Genomic DNA, 10,956 nt, shown 5'->3' with positions numbered 1-10,956 from the left:
TTCTTTGCTGTCACGAATCTGGGTCCACCTCCCTGTAGGTAGCTCAGAAAATTACGCCAATTTACGAGCATGATCCTCAGATATGTACGCAACTTTCATTCAATTTGAGCATTTTCGTTTGAGCAAGTCTGGTGCCATTTTAAAATTCGTCAATACGAACTGTTCTGTTTTGACAGATTCTGCCTTTTATTTCGCATTGCCTCTTTCGCTATGTTGGATGAATTTCTTTGATCCATTAATGTCCAGTAGCATTATGCAATGTCCAGAAGTGTTAAGAATGATTGTGTCACCTCTGAATATGTCAATTTATATTGTGCACTAACCCTCTAATGAGTTGTTTCGAGTTTGGTGTGGAGGAAGTTTTCAAGGATCAAGAGAGGAGTATGATGCAACATGATCAAGGAGAGTGAAATCTCTAAGCTTGGGGATGCACCCGGTGGTTCACCCCTGCATATATCAAGAAGACTCAAGCGTCTAAGCTTGGGGATGCCCAAGGCATCCCCTTCTTCATCGACAAATTATCGGGTTCCTCCCCTGAAACTATATTTTTATTCGGCCACATCTTATGTGCTTTTTCTTGGAGCGTCGGTTTGTTTTTGTTTTTGTTTTGTTTGAATAAAATGGATCCTAGCATTCACTTTATGGGAGAGATACACGCTCCGCTGTAGCATATGGACAAATATGTCCTTGGTTTCTACTCATAGTATTCATGGCGAAGTTTCTCCTTCGTTAAATTGTTATATGGTTGGAATTGGAAAATGATACATGTAGTAATTGCTATAAATGTCTTGGGTAATGTGATACTTGGCAATTGTTGTGCTCATGTTTAAGCTCTTGCATCATATGCTTTGCACCCATTAATGAAGAAATACAAAGAGCATGCTAAAATTTGGTTTGCATATTTGGTTTCTCTGAGGTCTAGATAATTTCTAGTTTTGAGTTTGAACAACAAGGAAGACGGTGTAGAGTCTTATAATGTTTACAATATGTCTTTTATGTGAGTTTTGCTGTACCGTTCATCCTTGTGTTTGTTTCAAATAAGCCTTGCTAGCCTAAACCTTGTATCGAGAGGGAATACTTCTCATGCATCCAAAATACTTGAGCCAACCACTATGCCATTTGTGTCCACCATACCTACCTATACTACATGGTATTTTCCCGCCATTCCAAAGTAAAATTGCTTGAGTGCTACCTTTAAAATTCCATCATTCACCTTTGCAATATATAGCTCATGGGACAAATAGCTTAAAAACTATTGTGGTATTGAATATGTAATTATGCACTTTATCTCTTATTAAGTTGCTTGTTGTGCGATAACCATGTTTACTGGGGAACGCCATCTACTCATTGTTGAATTTCATGTGAGTTGCTATGCATGTTCGTCTTGTCTGAAGTAAGGGCGATCTACACTGAGTTGAATGGTTTGAGCATGCATATTGTGAGAGAAGAACATTGGGCCGCTAACTAAAGCCATGATTCATGGTGGAAGTTTCAGTTTTGGACAAATATCCTCAAATCTCTAATGAGAAAAGAATTAATTGTTGTCAAATGCTTAAAGCATTAAAAGAGGAGTCCATTATCCGTTGTCTATGTTGTCCCGGTATGGATGTCTAAGTTGAGAATAATCAAAAGCGAGAAATCCAAATGCGAGCTTTCTCCTTAGACCTTTGTACAGAGCGGCATAGAGGTACCCCTTTGTGAAACTTGGTTAAAGCATATGTATTGCGGTGATAATCCGGGTAGTCCAAGCTAATTAGGACAAGGTGCGGGCACTATTGGTACACTATGCATGAGGCTTGCAACTTATAAGATATAATTTACATGATGCATATGCTTTATTACTACCGTTGACAAAATTGTTTCATGTTTTCAAAATCAAAGCTCTAGCACAAATATAGCAATCGATGCTTTTCCTCTATGAGGACCATTCTTTTACTTTCAATGTTGAGTCAGTTCACCTATTTCTCTCCACCTCAAGAAGCAAACACTTGTGTGAACCGTGCATTTATTCCTACATACTTGCTTATTGCACTTATTATATTACTCTATGTTGACAATATCCATGAGATATACATGTTACAAGTTGAAAGCAACCGCTGAAACTTAATCTTCTTTTGTGTTGCTTCAATACCTTTACTTTGAATTATTGCTTTATGAGTTAACTCTTATGCAAGACTTATTGATGCTTGTCTTGAATTGCTATTCATGAAAAGTCTTTGCTTTATGATTCACTTGTTTACTCATGTCATACACATTGTTTTGATCGCTGCATTCACTACATATGCTTTACAAATAGTATGATCCAGATTATGATGGCATGTCACTCCGAAATTATCTTTGTTATCGTTTTACTCGCTCGGGACGAGCGGAACTAAGCTTGGGGATGCTGATACGTCTCCAACGTATCGATAATTTCTTGTGTTCCATGCCACATTATTGATGTTATCTACATGTTTTATGCACACTTTATGTCATATTCGTGCATTTTACGGAACTAACCTATTAACAAGATGCCGAAGTGCCGATTCTTTGTTTTCTGCTGTTTTTGGTTTCGAAATCCTAGTACAGAAATATTCTCGGAATTGGACGAAATAAAAGCCCGGGGGCCTATTTTCTCACGAAGCTTCCGGAAGTCCGAAGACGAAACGAAGTGGGGCCACGGGGGAGCCAAACCCTAGGGCGGCGCGCCCCCCCTTGGCCGCGCCGCTCTGTCATCCGGGGCCCTCGTGCCCCCTCTCGACTTGCCCTTCCGCCTACTTAAAGCCTCCGTGACGAAACCCCGATGCACGAGAGCCACGATACGGAAAACCTTGCGAGACGCCGTCGCCGCCCATCCCATCTCGGGGGATCCTGGAGATCGCCTCCGGCACCACTGCCGGAGAGGGGAATCATCTCCCGGAGGACTCTACACCGCCATGGTCGCCTCCGGAGTGATGAGTGAGTAGTCTACCCCTGGACTATGGGTCCATAGCAGTAGCTAGATGGTTGTCTTCTCCCCATTGTGCTATCATTGTTGGATCTTGTGAGCTGCCTATCATGATCAAGATCATCTATATGTAATTCTATATGTTGCGTTTGTTGGGATCCGATGAATAGAGAATACTTGTTATGTTGATTATCAAAGTTATGCTTATGTGTTATTTATGATCTTTCATGCTCTCCGTTACTAGTAGATGCTCCGGCCAAGTAGATGCTTTTAACTCCAAGAGGGAGTACTTATGCTCGATAGTGGGTTCATGCTGCATTGACACCGGGACAGTGTGACAGAAAGTTCTAAGGTTGTGTTGTGCTTGTTGCCACTAGGGATAAAACATTAGTGCTATGTTCAAGGATGTAGTCACTAGTTACATTACGCACCATACTTAATGCAATTGTCCGTTGCTTTGCAACTTAATGCTGGAGGGGTTCGGATGATAACTCTGAAGGTGGACTTTTTAGGCATAGATGCGGTTGGATGGCGGTCTATGTACTTTGTCGTAATGCCCAATTAAATCTCACTATACTCATCATGATATGTATGTGCATTGTCATGCTCTCTTTATTTGTCAATTGCCCAAGCTGTAATTTGTTCACCCAACATGATGTTCGTCTTATGGGAGAGACACCTCTAGTGAGCTGTGGACCCCGGTCCAATTCTCTTTACTTGAAATACAATCTCATTGCAATACTTGTTTTTACTCGTTTTCTCTGCAAACAATCATCTTCCACACAATACGGTTAATCCTTTGTTACAGGCAAGCCGGTGAGATTGACAACCTCATCTGTTTCGTTGGGGCAAAGTACTTTGGTTGTGTTGTGCGAGGTTCCACGTTGGCGCCGGAATCTACGGTGTTGCGCCGCACTACATCCCGCCGCCATCAACCTTCAACGTGCTTCTTGGCTCCTCCTGGTTCAATAAACCTTGGTTTCTTTCTGAGGGAAAACTTGCTGCTGTGCTCATCATACCTTCCTCTTGGGGTTGCCCAACGAACGTGTGAAATACACGCCATCTAGTATTTATGCTCGATAGTGGGTTCATGTCTCCATTGAATCTGGGACAGTGACAGAAAGTTCTAAGGTTGTGGATGTGCTGTTGCCACTAGGGATAAAACATCAATGCTTTGTCTAAGGATATTTGTGTTGATTACATTACGCACCATACTTAATGCAATTGTCCGTTGTTTGCAACTTAATACTGGAAGGGTGCGGATGCTAACCCGAAGGTGGACTTTTTAGGCATAGATGCATGCTTCGGATAGCGGTCTATGTACTTTGTCGGAATGCCCTGATTAAATCTCATAGTAGTCATCATGATATGTATGTGCATTGTTATGCCCTCTCTATTTGTCAATTGCCCAACTGTAATTTGTTCACCCAACATGCTATTTATCTTATTGGAGAGACACCACTAGTGAACTGTGGACCCGGTCCATTCTTTTACATCTGAAATACAATCTACTGCAATACTTGTTCTTTACTGTTCTTCGCAAACAAACATCATCTTCCACACTATACATTTAATCCTTTGTTTACAGCAAGCCGGTGAGATTGACAACCTCACTGTTACGTTGGGGCAAAGTACTTTGATTGTGTTGTGCAGGTTCCACGTTGGCGCCGGAATCCCTGGTGTTGCGCCGCACTACACTCCGTCACCAACGACCTTCACGTGTTCCTTGACTCCTACTGGTTCGATAACCTTGGTTTCTTACTGAGGGAATACTTGTTGTTGTACGCATCACACCTTCCTCTTGGGGTTCCCAACGGACGTGTGCTTCATGCGTATCAAGCTCTTTTTCTGGCGCCGTTGCCGGAGAGATCAAGACACGCTGCAAGGGGAGTCTCCCACATCCAATCTCTTTACTTTGTTTTTGTCTTGCTTTACTTTATTTTATTTACTGCTTTGTTTGCTCTCTATATCAAAAATACAAAAAAATTAGTTACTTGCTTTACTTTATTTACTGTCTTGTTTGCGTTCTCTATATTAAAAACACAAAAAAATTAGTTACTTGCATTTACTTTATTTAGTTTGCTTTATTTACTTTTGCTAAAAATGAGTAATCCTGAAGTTGAAGTTCGTTCGTTTAAGCAACAAGGGGGAGAAAGTTTTAAAGATGCTTGGTATAGAATTAGTGATGCTCATCATAGGTGCACTAAGAAACACTCCACTATTATCCTACTTAGGAACTTTTATGTTGGTATCTCTAGTTGGAATAGGTATGTTCTTGATACTCTTGCGGGAGGTAATTTCCTAGGCACCCTGCTTTAGAAGCTAGTTGCATTATTGAGAGTCTAGTTGGAATACCACCTGTTAATGAAGCTAAAATTGAAATTTCTCTTGAAGATGTCATGAAAAAGTTGGAGACCATAGAGCAAAATCTTCCAAGTATTAAGACTAAATTGGGAATATTACTTAATAGCACTGATAAACTTGATAAATCTCTAGGTGGAATTAATGAGAGAATTGCCATCTTAGAAACTTGTGCTACTCATGATAATCAAACCCATAGGATTAGCGAATTTGAAGAAGCTATGGGAACCTTGGGTTCAACTTTTTCTTCTCTTAAGTTTAAGGAGAAAGCTTATGTGGGTAAGGAGCAAAAGTTGGGAGTGGTGTTTTGGAACATGGGAGCATATGCTCCCTCTATTTTGAAATGCATCTTACACATATTTTGAATTTCAAAAAAATTGAAACCAAAAATTCGCATGTAAATCTTCTCGTGCTACACGCTTAGAAAGTTCTTTCATAAAAAATCGAATTATCATGTGACGTGTGTAAAAAAGAAAAAAGTCAGTGCTAAAAATAATGCTTTTCACAAGATAAGTTTTCTCTTTTTTATATAGACCACAGAAAATATTGGTTTTTCGTGAAACTTGACGAACGAACATATATTATGAAGATGTACATGTAAAAATTTTCGTTAAAATTTTTCGACATTTCGAAATATGATTTTTTGGTAGAGGGTGCATACGCACCCGGGAGCCGAATTGAATTTCTCGCAAAAGTTCATGTATGTCTCTAAGGTGCCTAAGCCAAAAAATTATTATAGGCCTAAAATTGACAAAGCCCTTAGTACCACTATGGATAATGGAGCATCTAAGATACCTAATGTGACAAATTGTGAAAGTTACGATGTTGATGCTTCATCTCTTGATGTTACTTGATTCACACTTTCTGCGCCTAGCTGAAAGGCGTTAAAGAAAAGCGCTTATGGGAGACAACCCATTATTTTACTTCTGCACTTTTGTTTTATATTTGAGTCTTGGAAGCTGTTACTGTAGCAACCTCTCCTTATCTTTATTTTATTGCATTGTTGTGCCAAGTAAAGTCTTTGATAGTAAGGTTGATACTAGATTTGGATTACTGCGCAGAAACAGATTTCTTGCTGTCACGAAATTGAGTAGCCCCGTCTGTAGTTAACTCAGAAAAATCTGCCAATTTACGTGCGTGATCCTCAGATATGTACGCAAATTTCATTCAATTTGAGCTTTTTCATCTGAGCAAGTTAAGTGCCGCAGAAAAATTCGTCTTTACGGACTGTTCTGTTTTGACAGATTCTGCCTTTTATTTCGCATTGTCTATTTTGCTATGTTTGATGGATTTCTTTGTTCCATTAACTTTCAGTTGCTTTGTGCAATGTCCAGATGTGTTAAGAATGATTATGTCACCTCTGAATATGTGAATTTTTGATTATGCACTAACCCTCTAATGAGTTTGTTTTGAGTTTGGTGTGGAGGAAGTTTTCAAGGGTCAAGAGAGGAGGATGATACAATATGATCAAGAAGAGTGAAAAGTCTAAGCTTGGGGATGCCCCCGTGGTTCATCCCTGCATATTTTAAGAAGACTCAAGCATCTAAGCTTGGGGATGCCCAAGGCATCCCTTCTTCATCGACAACTTATCAGCTCACCTCTAGTGAAACTATATTTTTATTCCGTCACATCTTATGTGCTTTACTTGGAGCGTCTGTATGTTTTTTATTTTTGAATAAAATCGGATCCTAGCATTCTTTGTGTGGGAGAGAGACACGCTCCGCTCATTCATATGAACACTGGTGTTCTTAGCTTTACTATTAATGTTCATGGCGAAGGTTTAAACTGCTTCGTTCATTGTTATATGGTTGGAAACAGAAAATGCTTCATGTGGTAATTGGTATAATGTCTTGAATAATTTGATACTTGGCAATTGTTGTGCTCATATAGATCATGTTTAAGCTCTTGCATCATGTACTTTGCACCTATTATTGAAGAACTACATAGAGCTTGTTAAAAATTTGGTTTGCATGATTGATCTCTCTAGAGTCTAGATATTTTCTGGTGAGGTGTTTGAACAACAAGGAAGACAGTTTAGAGTCTTATAATGCTTGCAATATGTTCTTATGTAAGTTTTGCTGTACCGGTTTATACTTGAGTTTGCTTCAAACAACCTTGCTAGCCTAAGCCTTGTATTGAGAGGGATTACTTCTCGTGCATCCAAATCCTTGAGCCAAAAACTATGCCATCTGTGTCCACCATACCTACCTACTACATGGTATTTCTCTGCCATTCCAAAGTAAATTACTTGAGTTCTACCTTTAAAATTCTATTCTTTGTCTTTGCAATATATAGCTCATGGGAAAATAGCCTTAAAAACTATTGTGGTAAAGAATATGTAGCTTATGTATCTTATTTCTTATAAGTTGCTTGTTGAGCGGTAACCATGTTTCTGGGACGCCACCAACTATTACACCTTTGTTGAATATCATGTGAGTTGCTATGCATGTTCGTCTTGTCCGAAGTAATGCCACTGATTAAATCTCATAGTAGTCATCATGATATGTATGTGCATTGTTATGCCCTCTCTATTTGTCAATTGCCCAACCGTAATTTGTTCACCCAACATGCTATTTATCTTATTGGAGAGACACCACTAGTGAACTGTGGACCCCGGTCCATTCTTTTACATCTGAAATACAATCTACTCGCAATACTTGTTCTTTACTTGTTCTTCGCAAACAAACATCATCTTCCACACTATACATTTAATCCTTTGTTTACAGCAAGCCGGTGAGATTGACAACCTCACCGTTACGTTGGGGCAAAGTACTTTGATTGTGTTGTGCAGGTTCCACGTTGGCGCCGGAATCCCTGGTGTTGCGTTGCACTACACTCCGTCACCAACGACCTTCACGTGTTCCTTGACTCCTACTGGTTCGATAACCTTGGTTTCTTACTGAGGGAAAACTTGCTGCTGTACGCATCACACCTTCCTCTTGGGGTTCCCAACGGACGTGTGCTTCACGCGTATCACTCATTAGCTTTGAGCTCTCATTACCCCTATCATAAGCATCTTGAATGGTTAAAGTTAATGTGAGGGCAAATATGAGTTATATGCTTGACAAATCCCAAGTTGAAAATCTTGTGCCCCTTGAATACGAGTACCTAAACCTCATGCTACTCAACTTAGGTCCTAAATAAGTTCTTGTCATTGTAAGTATACATGTATCATTGAGAACTCCAACGGGGTACCTTCTGCCCCATGATATAGAAGTACACCTGCCGATATAGGAGCAATCCCATACCAAAATGACAAGACAAACAAACAATGAGCATCTCAGCAATCCGTTTACTATGGGCATAGCTTTTTATTGAAGATGCATCATAGAATGCTCACTATGGTTCGCTGTAAATTTCCACCATGAATGATGCACGACTTAAGTTGGCCACCTAGACGTTTCTCTAACATATATACAAACTTCATGGACTACAAGTTTTCATTTTATTTCACACCGCTAGGCATCCATAAACAAAAGAACATGATATCAACTAAATAGGAATAAGTGCAATATTGAAAGTGTGCCCCATAAAAACATGGTTGTGCTAACTCCTAACTCGTAATTTGCAAGCATATAATCTTCATAAGATAATCACAATGGCTCAAGTTTATTAAGTGCAAGAAAGTAAATGTGCCATCAAGTTCGTAAGAGCTTTACTAACTAAATTTCTCATGACAAAATTTAATTTTGAAGATGTATAAAAACATGATGAATATACTTGGAATAGCAATGATGCTAATAGGTAGATATGATGGACACAATTGCCAAACTTTGATTTTTGGTGGTTGGGTGCACGAGTAGAGCTCATACTCAGTACAAGCAAAGTCTAGCAAAAGACTGGGAGCGACCAACTAAAAGAGCAATAATGGCCATAACCATGCATAGCGATAAAACATTATTAATCAAAGCATAAAGTGATATTACAAGTCAAAAACTAAATGATCATAGAGGCTTTAGTTGACTATTTTGTAGTCATAACATGGTACAAGCATGTGTCAAGTCAACCCAATACAGCATCAAAGGAGAATAACACAATATTATGCTTTGTATGATGAAAATAAAACATGATTCTTTCAATGGCACATTATGCACTCTCAGCTATTTGAGACAAGTCATTCTACAATAATAACTACTAAGCATATGATAATAATAACATACAACATGACATGCCAAAGTCTATGCCACAGTCTAGACAAGCTTTCTTTTGCATCACTATAAGCATTAAACATTTTACTCGTCTCCAACACCAATCAATTTATTGAAATAACTCTCATAGATGAAAATCAATAAATACCAGAGAGCTAATCATACATGAATAAAGAAAACTAACAATCTCTGAACAAAATACAAGTGAAAAACCAATAGCTAAACACAGTACTAGCAAACTAGAACACCCGCAGAAAAATAAGAGTGAAAACTAGAGTGTTCTATGCAATGAAAATGAAGCGTATCTCTCTCCCACACAAGAATGCTAGGATCCAACCATATGCTACAACAAACAAAACAAAATAAAACTCAAGATAAAAATAAAGACGCTCCAAGAACAACACATAACGTATGAAGCAATAAAAATATAGCGTCTAGAAAGATGACCCGATGCTTTTTTGATGAAGAGGGGATGCCTTGGGCATCCCCAAGCTTTGACGCTTGTACCTCTTCGATATTTCTTGGGGTGACATGGGCATCCCCAATATTGAGCTTTTGTCCATGTTTCATCTTATTACTTGATTCTCTTCTCCCTACACTTGAAAACTTCCTTCATACAAAACTTCACACAATTCTTATTAGCAGCATTAGCGCAATCAAAATAACAAATCCACCTGGTCCAGTTCTAACATATATCAAACATCCATTAAAATATTAGCTACTGTAGCAACTTCTTCAAAAAGCTCCTTCTCTCAAAAGAACTAAAATAAAAAAGATTAAGAGGCAAATACAAATAGTGGCAGAAATGTGTCAAAACAGAACAACAGGTAAAGATCGATTTTTTGAAAATCTTTTATTGCTCAGATCGAAAAGTGCTCAACTAACGAAAGTTAGATAATAACATGGGGCATATTCTCAAAAATTGGCAGCTTCAAATTACGTTCTGGCTGGGGATACAATTTTTTTTGGTAACAACACATAATCTGTTTCAGGATAACAACTTCCCCAAATCTTACTTTCTTCTGATTATAGGCTATTATTGGCACAAAAACGAAATAAAAATGATAAGAAGAGGTTATTACAGAGGTAATAACTTCCAAAACTCAACAAAAGAAAAATTACAGAAATAAAACATGGGTTATCTTTCAAGAGTGTTTTTCTTTAACGCCTTTCAGCTAGGCGCAGTAGTTTGAGAAGATGCTCACATAAGAAATATAAATTGAAGCAAAAGAGAGCATCAAGGAGCAAATATGAAACACATTTAAGTCTAACCCACTTCCTATGCATTGGAATCTTGTACACAAATAAATCCACAAAGAACAAAATGACAAGCATACGAAGATAAAACAAGAGCAACTTCAAAATTTTCAGCATATAGAGAGGTGTTTTAGTAACATGAAAACTTCTACAACCATATTTTCCTCTCTCATAATAACTTTCAGTAGCATCATGAATAAACTCAATAATATAACTATCACATAAAGCATTCTTATCATGTCCTCTCCAGTCCTGTAAGATTTA

The sequence above is a fragment of the Lolium rigidum genome, chromosome 4, assembly GCF_022539505.1.
Source record: "Lolium rigidum isolate FL_2022 chromosome 4, APGP_CSIRO_Lrig_0.1, whole genome shotgun sequence".
Classification (NCBI taxonomy): Eukaryota; Viridiplantae; Streptophyta; class Magnoliopsida; order Poales; family Poaceae; genus Lolium; species Lolium rigidum.
Note: the sequence above shows the minus strand (reverse complement) of the source record.